This window comes from Sinocyclocheilus rhinocerous, unplaced genomic scaffold (genome assembly GCF_001515625.1).
Source record: "Sinocyclocheilus rhinocerous isolate Xijiao unplaced genomic scaffold, SAMN03320098_v1.1 scaffold449, whole genome shotgun sequence".
Taxonomy (NCBI): Eukaryota; Metazoa; Chordata; class Actinopteri; order Cypriniformes; family Cyprinidae; genus Sinocyclocheilus; species Sinocyclocheilus rhinocerous.
In genome coordinates this window covers 497847-510671 of record NW_015652285.1, presented here as the reverse complement: position 1 = coordinate 510671, position 12825 = coordinate 497847, and the positions used below count along the sequence as shown (strand labels likewise).

Here is a 12825-nt window from a genome sequence, read left to right as displayed (position 1 = left end):
GAATAATGTGTATCATGTGACACTGAAGACTGGAGTAATGGCTGCTGAAAATTCAGCTTTGCAATCACAGGAACAATTTACATTTTAAAATATAGTCAAACAGAAAATGTATTTAAAAAAATTAGAATATTTTGCGATATTATTGTTTTAACTGTATTTTTGATAGTTAAAACCGTGTACCCCATAGTAAAGGTCAGAAGACAAAGCCTCACATAATTAGCTTGAAATCCCTGCTTGTATGAGGATCTCTCGAATAAAAACTGATACTGAACCAAAGAACTGTAGTGTGAACACATCTTTTCCAGCTTGCCTTCCATGATGACTCATTTTAGCACATTCAAAGAACAGCCACTCTGAGTATCAGACAGGCTGTCTTGCAAACTTCTTCACTCATAGCTGCAATCGCCCAGCGGGAAGTGAAATAATGGCTTCCTATCTTAATGTGAATGGTGCTCTATACAGAGTCAATGTGAGAGTTATGTGAAAGTGATTAAAGCAAGCAGTGAGAGTCCTCCTCCAGAAATCAGTCCCTCCAGTAAGGGACCAAGTTCCCACTGCACATCCACTGAAAACTCTCCACGCTTAGATCAGCAGGGCCTCCTATTCCCTTCTCCCCAGGGAACCATCTAATGAAATGTGCAGCAATTCCAGAAGCCCTACAAGCACAGTGTAATAACCAAGACGACTCTATTTAACAAGAACAAGTCACATAAATCACAGGGCATGGGCACTTCTGCAGCACATTTATGCATGTGCTTGTGATAGGAGTCACGCAAAGAAAGTTCAGGCTAATAAAAAAAAAAAAAAAAAAAAAGTGTCATTATTTACTCATCTTTGTTCTGTGAAACAAAATTAACTGTTAGGTAGCATCTGTGTTTATTCAGTTTGAATTGGTATAAATGGATAAAACACAGGCTCTGACTTTATGCCTAACATCTCCTTTTGTGCTTCAGAAAGAGAGCAAATAATACCAGGGTTGGAATGAAAAATTAACCCAGTCCTAGCCCTGGCTTGACTAATGAAAGATGTAGGCAGACACCATCAATGTCCTCAACGGTGCTGCAGACAGCAGCATGTAGATTATTCATTCCATACACACACGCACACACACACAAACACGATCCGCAGATAAATAGCTTTCTACCTCTCTGAACACACATTCATTTGCAACATGCCAGGCTACAGGAAGAGTCCAAATGTTACTGGAGTGGGATAACAATAAAAAAGGCTTTAGAGGAAACCAGTCAGAGACAAGTCAAGAAATTGTTTGCTTCTTACAACAAGGAAGAAAGGAAAAATGCAGTGATACCTCACAAAAAAGTACTGTGGCAGTATAATGATATTGTATATATCTGGTTCTGTGATACACGCACGTGCGGAGGGGAGTGCTTTGGGGGCTCAAGCCCCTGCCCCTTTTGCCAAATTAACTAAAAGAGCCCCTCTCTTAAGAGTTATCAACAATAATATTGTGGTCAATAAAACAAAAAGCATTTGAATTATAATTATCATGACAATATATACAAAACAGTAACAAATGGCTCAAAACTCAGAAAATACCGGTTTATTTTTACTCAGTCTGAGATGTCATTGCCATTACGTTGCTATAGATTATATGCGTCTTAAACAAGCTGAATATGTCACTAATGTTAATCAAACAACAAAACAGCTATAACAAAGATTAATCTAAATTTAATTCATACAGTGAACACTATGCAGTGTTATTTTACACTTAATTATTAAATTTCTGTATCTGAATACTACTGTTTATTTTATCTATGCTTGTAAATTGTGTATTTATTTTTTTTCTTTTTCACTTCACTTGCCTTTAATCATGTTTGAACTTTCTCAGACTATAGTTTTTGCTGTGGTATATGAAGTAGTACTTAAAGTGTATGGAAAGCAAAGTTACAATGATATAAAATTAGTGTCATTAATTTTTTTTGTTTGTATGTTCACACTGATGTTAAAATGACATTTTCTAAATTGTGACATTACTTTTTTACATTTTCTAAATTGTGACTTTTTATGTAATGCTATAACACTGCTGGTCACTTTCAGAAGTTGTAGTGATTCTTTCTTTTCCAAGAAAGAATGTTAAACAAATTGGTTATATAATTTTCATTTTTAAATATTTTAAAATATAATTGAAATTGATTTTACAAACTTTAAGCAATATCGTATCGCATATCGAATATTGAATGCTGTTCTTTTTTAACTTTTTATTCATCAAAGAATCCTGAAAGAAGCATTGCAGTTTCCAAAAAAAAAATTTTGGCAGCACAACTGTTGCCAACATTGATAATTCTAATAATAAATCAGCATATTAGAGTGATTTCTGAAGGATCATGTGACACTTTATAGTGGAGTAATCGCTGATGGAAATTCAGCTTTGCATCACAGAAAACAAGGTATCGCATATCACATTTTTCTTCAATATCGCACAGCCCTACAGTGCACTATACATTCCCTGAGGAACAATTCCACTCATTCTCTGCTATAGGACAGGAAGAATTGTATAAACTTAATAAATCATCTAAACCAACAACATGTACACTACCGGTCAAAAGATTTGGATCAGAACGATTTTTTATGTTTTTTACAGGAGTTTCTTATGCTCATCAAGGCTGCATTTATTTGATCAAAAATACAGGAAAAAATTTAATATTGTGAAATAGTATTATGATGTAAAATAAAGTTTTTCTATTTTAATTGACATTCTCAAAGGAATAAATTATATTTTAAAGGATATTAAAATAGAAGCCATTATTTTATATTGTAATAACATTTTACATTTTTTTCTGTATTTTTAATCAAATAAATGCAGCCTTGATGAGCATAAGAGACTTCTTTAAAAAAACATTACAAGTCTTACTGATCCCAAACTTTTGAACAGCAGTGTATGTTAGACCCTCTTCCATCTAAACTATAAGAGGTGCTTCCAGAAGTCATAGATTCTCTTCTGAATATTATTAATTCATTACTGTCATTAGGATATGTCCAAAAAAACTTCCAACTGGCTGTTATTAAGCCTCTCATTTAAAAAAACACTTGATCCTGAAGAATTGGTTAATTACAGACCGATCTCAAATCTCTCTTTTCTGTCAAATATACTAGAAAAGGCAGTCTCCTCACAAAAATGTTCTTTCTTCTAGAAAAATGGTATCTGTGAGGATTTCCCATCATCTGATCGTGGTTGTATCTCTCTATTAGTGCAGCTGTATCTTAGCACTGCATTTGAAAATATCTATCACAACATTCTTCGGAATAGACTAGAAAATTATGTTGACATTAGTGGAATTGCATTGGCATGGTTCAAATCATACTTATCTGACCATCATCAATTTGTAGCAGTGAATGAAGAGGTATCTTTTCATTCACAAGTGTAGTATGGAGTACCACAAGGCTCAGTTATAGGTGTGCTATTTGATAGCAATCTTTCCTTTGAAAGTCATGTTTCTAGCATTTGTAAAAGTGCATTTTTTCATCATAAAAATATAAATTACGACCTATGCTCTCAATGTCAAATGCAGAAAAGTTAATTCATGCATTCATGTCTTCAAGGTTAGATTATTGAAATGCTTTATTGGGTGGTTGCTCTGTGCGCTTAAACTCCAGCTGGTCCAAAATGCAGCAGCTAGTTCTTACTAGAACCAGGAAGTATGACCATATTAGCCCGGTTCTGTCAACACTGCATTGGCTCCCTATTAAACATCACATACATTTAAAAATTTTGTTAATTACTTATAAAGCCCTAAATGGTTTAGATCAGGGGTGCCCAAACTCGGTCCTGGAGGGCCGATGTCCTGCAGAGTTTAGCTCCAACTCGCCTCAACACACCTGCCAGGAAGTTTCTAGTATGCCTAGAAAGTAGGGTTGGGTATCGTTTGGGAACAAGTAGTTATAATAGAAACAGAATAGAGAGTGCAAATGTTAGAGGGTCAAGTTTTTTAATAAAAAAAACAAGCAAATAAAATTAGAAGTAGAATTAGAATAGAGAGTGCTAGAGTTAGAGGGTCAAATGAAGGTGAAAGAGATGTGTTTTCAGACGTTTCTTGAAAATATTAAGGACTCAGCTGCTTGGATTGAGCTGGGCAGGTCATTCCACCAGGAGGGAACAGTTAATGTAGAAGACCATTAAAGTTGTTTAGGGACTTGGCAACCCTGCATCCAACAAGAGCTACCGGAATCAGGTGTGTCTAATTGGGGTTGGAGCTAAACTCTGCAGGACACCGGCCCTCCAGGACCAAATTTGGGCACCCCTGGTTTAGATCCTCAATACTTGAGTAAGCTCTTATCGCATTATAGTCCTTCACGTCCGCTGCGTTCTCAAAACTCTGGCCATTTGATATACCTACAATATCAAACTCAACTGCGGGCGGCAGATCCTTTTCCTATTTAGTGCCCAAACACCAAAAACCGAGAACACTTCCCATAACACCCGATGTACTTGCTTATAAGAAGAATGGCATCAACGCTTATATTGGTCTAATTAATTCTTATTCTGAGGTCAACATAGTCACCCAGATCCAGACCGTATCCAGATCAGATGTTCACTGCAGTCACACGGATCCAGTCCAGATGGTGGACAAGCACCTAGAAACGACCTCTACAGCCCTGAATATCAGCGGAGACCATGTCAACTAGATGAGCCCCAGAGACAGATCCACAGCGAAGACCTCGTCACCTCTAAGGCCATCGGCACAAGACCACGAGAACTAGACAAGTCCTCTGCACAATCTGACTTGCGTTGCAGCCTGAATTAAACCACACCATGCTGGTATCATCTGGCCAGAGGAGAACTGGCCCCCCGATTGAGCCTGGTTTCTCCCAAGGTTTTTTTCTCCATTTCTGTTGGGGACACAATTTCTAGCAATACTGTCGACTTGACTGCACGGCACAGACATATTTGAAGAGAACTGAACTGAGCTGGATGATGACATCACTGAATCATCAATGAACTGACTTTAACTGATAAACTGACTGTTTTCTATACTTTAACTGATCTAACTGACTGTTGTCCTTTTGCATTATCAGCACACGTTTTTTTTTCTGTTTAACACTGTAAAGCTGCTTTGACAATGTATTGTATAAAACGCTATAAAAATAAAGGTGACTTGACTTTCACATCCCTGCTCTGATATATACCAAGGTACTGAATGACTACCATATTTACACACAACCATTCAAAAATTTAGAATCAATTTAATAATATCTTTGAGAGAAGTCTCTTATGACAAGGCTGCATTTATTTGACAGTAAAAAACAAAACAATTTACATTTTCTACTGACATGAAAGATTCCTCTCACTTTCCAAACTCTGAACTGCATGTCATCAGTGTGGTAATGCAATGCTACCATTTTGTAAATGATGTGCTTTTACAAATCTGTGAGATTTGAGAGGAGAGGAAAACATCACGTGAGGGTACTGATGCTTACACTGACAAATCTCTCAAATGGACAAAGTAATAAAGCACTATGTAGACAAAAATCCTGGTTTCCACTGCAGAATGGCAGCAAACCAGAGCAGATGGTTCTCCCTCAGCCTGCTGGTGCCTCGCAGACACTGCAAAAAAATTATCGAAGCAAATCTGTCTTAATCATCCCTTACAGTAACTGAAGCTGGGAGGTTAATGGGCTGAGTGCAGAGGAAATGGTGTGGTGATTGTGAATGGTTTTCCTTTACAACAAGCACCTCGAGTCCATAGTCATCTTGGATTTGGCACAGCTGCCAATGGTGGTTAACTGAAACAAATACTAGCCATGAAACTAAACTTCACACTTTTTTCAAATAATATGTTATAATATGTAAATATGTCAACAGAATGTAGCTGTTTTTTCTTCACCTGTTCCAACAGACTGTGATTTTGTTCCTTCTATTTCCGTTTTGAACCCCACATGCATGGGCATAGGCATCCTAGACGATAAAATGTCCACTGTGGTAATGTTGTTAGAAGACACAACTGTTGCGCCAGATGTTTTCATCAGTACATGATTTGATATGAATCACTCATGTCACTTATATCAGCGAAGGACAGATATTCTCACAATTTGACTTAAATCATCAAATGCTGCAGTTCCTAAAAAATGTTACCAGCCAACTGGCAAATACCACTGTTCTATTTACTGTCCATATCTAATTTTTACTCACATTTGGTGTTTAGAGTGGGTTAATTTTGGACCCTGGACACAAGTACAGACTGATATGTGATATTCCTACATGTACTTGTGCCCTAGAGGAAAACAGCAAAGGCATCCAAACCAGTAGGGCTGTGCGATATTGAAGAAAAATGCGATATGCGATAACTCATTAAATAATGCGATATTCGATATGCGATATATGGTTATTTGTATGTATGTATGTACCAAGAGTTCCTGTAAAACCACAACAAATTCCTTGTTTGCGCACACTTAAGTGGTGAATAAAGCTCATTCTGATTCTGATTCTAATAAGAAAGCACCCCTACAACAACTTCTGAAAGTGAACGGTAGTGTTTTACTCTAGCATTACATAAAAATGTCATTTTAACATTAGTGTAATTATTTTAACATGAGTTTAGGAACTGAATAATAAAAAGGAAAAATAAAACACTGCTTAGTATTTACTCTTTGAATTCAATATGCACTGATTCTTATTTAAGCTACAAAAGTTATTTAGGTAAGAGCAGTGAGTGATTTTCTCTTTGTCTTTTGTTCATGGCCCCAAATATTGCAAGCTGTAGCGATATGCATATTGCGATATGTACATTTGCGATATTTCGATATATTGCACAGCCCTACAAACCAGCCAAGAAATCAAAAAGAAATCAACAGTGTGTAAACATTAACAACTAGGCAACTAACCATATAATAAAATGGATACCATACAAACATGCAACCAAGCATACAATCATGCCAGCTTTTAAAAGGGAAGAGGAAAATTGAGTTACACTTTATTTTACGGTGTCCTTGTTACAGTACAAGTATTCATTTAGGTAATACTAATTACCTATGTGTACTTACTGTATGGTTAGGGTTTGGTTTAGCTGCATGTAAGTTATTACTATAGTAAACACATGTAAAAAAAAAAATTGCAATAAATAGACCGTAAAATAAAGTGTTACCAAAAATTCCCCAAAAAGGGGGGAGAAAAACTCCCCATATATTTTGTTGACTTCAGAGGCCATGTGTCCAATCAAACACTCTGGTATTTTAGTGCACGTTCATTCATCACTCAGTACTAGCAAGCCAAATTAGGCAGATGACAAAATGGAAAGCTTGTGTGACATGCCCTCATTCTCGAAACACCAACTAAACATGCTTTGTGCTGGTCATCATGTTTTATACACTAAATTATTTGGCTGCCATTATTAATATAATCACAATTATTGATATATTTATATTCTACATTTTGATGTTTATGTAAATGTTTTACATTTGCACAAAAAACCTGCATGAGTTCCCATATTCAATGTAAAAGCACTTGTCAAGCAGCCATGATGTGAGACTGACACCTCCAGCTGACTCCCTCTAAAACACTTAGCCTCCATTTTCTGCCTTCCTCTCTTCTATCTGACTCCAAGCCCCCTTCACTCACTCCTTTGCTGCTCATATGTCTCTTATTCCTCATCTTTTCCTGTTTTCTTACCCCCGCAATTCCAATTCTCTTTCTTTGCATGGAGCTGCAGTATTGTGCAAATCATCCTTTTCTCTCCAGCACCTCTAAGATTCTAATCATGCTGTTCTTCTGAATGAGGTTCTGCAAAACCAGCCACCTGTGAACGAATTCAAAGTATTGCTGTATTTGTTGCAATAAAAAAATAAGAATATTTAAAAGATGCTCCAGATTAATTTGGCAATTCATTCAGCTTTACATCACTGGAATAAACTTTAATTTAAAAATGTTAAAAACTATATTAAAATGAAAAACAGTTCTTTAAATTGCAATAATATTTCACTGTTTTCTGTTTTTACTGTATTTCTGATCAAATAAACGCAGAATTAGTAAGAGAGCAAGAAAAGAGTAAGAGACTGCACATTCCTGCACATAAACAGTTCCTTTCTGGTATCCACAAATGCATATGCATGACACTGAAGTAATCTTAGGAAAACGTTATTTAAGACTTTTTAAGGACCCGCGGACACCCTGTTTTACACAAACAAAATCAGCAAGTGATTCTATCACACTAGCCAACATATTTACTTACTGCTTGGCCTCCCTGTACTTTCGGTGTAAATGCCTTACTGTAACTTTGAATTAAGCCTTTTTCTATTTTTTTTAGCCTGAGAGACTTATTCGTTTAAAGCTCCTTTGCACTGGCAGATCCATCCTGGGCATCGATCATCCAATAAGCAGTCTTGTCTCTGACGCAGAGTCACATAATGGAAAAGGGCTAATAAAATTACACAGACAAATTTTAGACTATGTTTCATCTCTCTGTTTGCCCGAGCACACAGACATTACTCTCTATCTGTCCATTAAAGGAAACATTTGTTTTGGCTCAAGTCACATTAGCCCCAACCAGAAATGTTCAAGTGTGCCTGACCTTTTTGCCACTTATTGATAAAATACAGTCTAAATGATGGCAAAATCAGTGCTGAACTTTTGAATTGTAACACTGCTAATATTGATGTTTGTATTTTTTCTCATTTGAAAGTTGCTTAGGACAAAAGTGTCTTCTAAATGTAAATGTAAACACGGATATCAATCCTTAAAAATTGTGGAATACAATATAGTGTTGGTCAATTACTTGTATTTTCAGCATAACATCAAACTAGCCGACTGACTAGCTGGCTAATACTGTACTTCCATATAACACCTGGCAACTGACTCTCACACATTCTGAGAGGTGTTTAGATTTTCTAAGATTTAATAAGATTACATTTGTCCCGTTATTAATCGCAAGTAGGTCAACATGAGATTGGAGAAAGGTAGGAGTATTTAAGTGAAATCAGTTCTGTGTGCGTCTATGTGATTGTATTTAAAAATCGTCCTGAAATCCAATCAGCATTAGGAAGGTCAGGTTAAAAAAGCCTACAAACTAAATCACCTGTCTTAACACCTGTGCCAAAACTAGCAACTGTCTTTTTACACCCTTTATCTGCCACTGAATTTACCTGGAATGATGGGGTTTTGTTGAACTACAAGTAAAAAAACAAAAACCAAAAAAAAAAAAACTTGATGTGCTATTTGTCACGGAAGTTTTGTAACCTTTTCTACTAAAAGTAAAGCTTTTACAAGCGCAAGCCGATTTGGAATGAGGTAAACACAAAACACCCTGCAGAATATGACACACTAAGCCAGCAACAAAAAGCCATTGAGCAACAATGCAGTCACACTGCAGATGCACTCAACACACCGAGCTCAGAGTCAGGCTCTTAAGAGCATTATGGGAAGTGTCTGTGGCTGCTGATAAAAGCCTTTTGCTCCCTTAGGAGTCCTTTTAGCTTTACAGAGTGCTTTAACAAACAGAAGGAATACAGCAATTCTCAACGGTGTTTATCTGGTGGCAAAAGCTACACAATTACATCAGAAACACAGAGATCACTGGTCAGATGCCACCAAACAACCGACGGACATTGTTCATAGCGATATTGAAAACTATATGTGAAAATATAATATAAGAGAGACTGGGGCAATTGTTGGGTCAGTTGTTAAGTTATATGTTAAAATGATTATACTGATTTAGGAAATGCGTATCAGAAGTCTGGTTGTATCATTTTGTAACAAATTTCAACAACAAAAAATTATGTTAAAATAAAATAAACCTTAAAAGCAAGATAACTTTTCTTTAGAACCAAAAACAAAATATTCAAAAATGTCAGAGAATATTAAGTTTTTTTTCCTACCCCACTGGCATATTTTAAGCATAAACCTCACTAAATTATGCTGTTATTATGCTTTACACAAGAAAAAAACAACTGGAATAAGAACATTAAATGTTAAATATATTCTATGAAAACAAGACACAATTGTGAGGGAACAAAAAGCAAAATATAAAGCAAATTTTACATTTTAACCGCAAGTAAAAAATAAAAAAAAAACATTAAAATGTAGTAACAGATATAAAATTGTAACAAATAAAGCTGTATTTAGATTAAAGATACTGGGAAAATGCAAATATCATTATTTATGAGACTGGTCTTTACTACTTCGGAACAATATGTATTGTGAGAAGCACTATACAACTAAATTTAATTAAAATCTTCTTGAATCATCAGCTGAATAATATCTGTATTAAGCTAAATGGATTTACCTCATTGAAAACAATCAATAATGCAGACACCTCTTAGACTTGTGCTTTAAAAATTATTTCTGACAGCTAAATTCATTACTAAATAAAAGCAAAATCTACGGTATTCATTAAGTAAAGCAATAGTTCTGCTCTTATATGAGAAACAGTGAGTTAATAAAAAAAATGTCATCTGCTAAAATCAATATTATGATACAGCCTTCCTGAAGGCAAATATTTTTATTGCACTTTTACTGTTATCCATATATAGGTTTCTTAAACCAAAAGATGACAGACAGACCCACGGTAGTCTGTGAGTTATAAAGGAAAATATATCTATATAAATGAAAGAAAATATTAAAGAATTGTCCCTAGCCTCCCTTACGCCAAGAACAGAAGTGTCTGATCCCTCAAGTATTGAGTCACCTCTGAAGCACAGCGGTATGTGAGGTCTATATTAGACTGGCAGGGTTATTATGACTATAGCGGTGAGGTGGGTGTTTGCAGTCTTTGACCATTACTGGCTTAAATTAGGAATTATCTCAAACACATGACTTCACTGGCAGTCTACACGTGAGACTCCATGTCAGTCTCACTCATACGAGCCCACATCTACACACATGCATACACACGCACACACAGCATGGGTGTTTATCCACACGCTGAAGGACAGCAACAACTGCAGCTCGATAGGGGAAGTCCCTGTCTTTCTGTGGCCATTACACCACAGGCACGATCAAACTGAGATAATGGCAGCCAGCCTATATGATTGAAGATACCGCAGTGATGACAAATTGAAGCATCATACCAGATATCTGAAGCATACTGATACCTGTCCGATAAGTTTGTATCACAGCATGTCTCCAACATTCGTACATGCCTTAAACAGTGCACATCCTCAAGCTTCATCAATCTGTGCTGCAGGCTAAAGTTGTTATGAATAAAAGATGAGGTAGATGGACCCTGTGTCTCACTATCTACTCAATCAACATGTAGTTTACAGTCACAGCACAAAGAGATGCAGTAAATAAGACTGTAGCGTTTCAGATGAGACTCCACAGATCTGCCTTTAAAAAAAAGTGGAATTAAAACAACCAGTGACTTGTTGCTTTAATAAAACAGTAACATACCATAGCAAAATTATAAAAGATGTTCAATAGATCATTAAATGTATTTTTAATAATCAATTCTTTTGCATTATGCCTCCTAGGCTGCAGTTATTTGATTAAAAATACAGTGAAATTGTGAAATATTACTACAATTATTACAATAACTGTTGTCTATTTTAGTATATTTTAAAACATTATTTTTCCTGTGATGGCAAAGCTGAAATTTCAGCAGCCATTACTCCAGCCAATTTTTGTGGAAACTGTGACACATTTTTTAAGAATGCTTTGATGAATAAAAATTAAAAAAGCTTTTATTTGAAATAGAATCTTTTTGTAACATTATACATTTACTCTCACTTTTGAACAATTTAATACAACCTTGCTTAGTATTAATAGTAAACATTTGAATGATAGTGAATTACGGCATGTCATTTCATTAGAGCCAGCATGACCAGACCCTCTTCTTTTCTAAACATTTTGCAAGAACACATGTATTGATTAATCATTTTTCTGTCAAAAACAATAAAGCTATAAATAGATCCTCTTTGAGCCATTTCTTTCTGTGGCAACAATCGTGAAAAATTCACAAAAACACAACACTTAGCTTTGAATGCAGGTCATCCAACCAGAATTAAAAGTTGGAACAATCTGTTTTATAATACTACATATGTACCACAATCTGCGTGTAAAAGGGATTTGAATATCCATAAAAAACTACTCAAAGGACCAGAATATATTCAGCTCAGAGACTGTTTATTCAATTAGCTTAAGCTTCATGGCTCCTCAGTTAATCAGGGGGTCTGGGGCAAATGTTGCGTTTGCACCAGCCTCATGAGTGAAGCATTATGGGAAAGCACTCTGTGTGAATCCATTTCATTTTAAAGCTATGCTAATTAGCAGCATTTAATGGGAAACAGAGGGAGTGCCATGGGTGGAATCTGACTAGTGGGAATACAAATGGAATGGAAAACCAACAATATTTCCAGTCTAAAATGCTCTTCAGAGAACAGAAAGTTCAGACTCTGAATTCTAATAGGACAAGCCATGTTTGAAGTTAAATGGCAGATAAATGCACTCCTGTGATCGCACATTCTATACTAATGCATTAAGTTGCTATGTTGTTTGAAAATCATAAGCCAACAGTTAGGCCAACATTTATTGATGTCTTATCCACCTTATTTTGCAACACAGAATTAAAGGGGTCATATGATGCTGCTAAAAAGAACATTATTTTGTGTATTTGGTGTAATGAAATGTGTTTATGCGGTTTAAGGTTAAAAAAACACATTATTTTCCACATACTGTACATTATTGTTTCTCCTCTATGCCCCGCCTTGAGAAAGGAAAAATTTAAATCGCATCATATGACCCCTTTAAGCTATTTTCACTGAATTTGTGAGACTTCCGATTCATTAGCATGTCATACACTGAAGCAGTTCCGGTGGATGACGCAGCGCGCGCGCCTCTGAGGTATGCTAGTCTCGCGAGTTTGTTTATAGGAGCAAAGG

The 12825-nt window shown here is 35.9% G+C and overlaps 1 protein-coding gene across 1 annotated transcript in view; it reads right to left on the bottom strand.

Moving 5' to 3' along the window:
- The window catches only part of LOC107714387 (striated muscle preferentially expressed protein kinase-like), a 92202-nt gene that overhangs the window by 72370 nt on the left and 7007 nt on the right, over positions 1-12825 (bottom strand). The gene's annotated exons all lie outside the window — the stretch shown is intronic.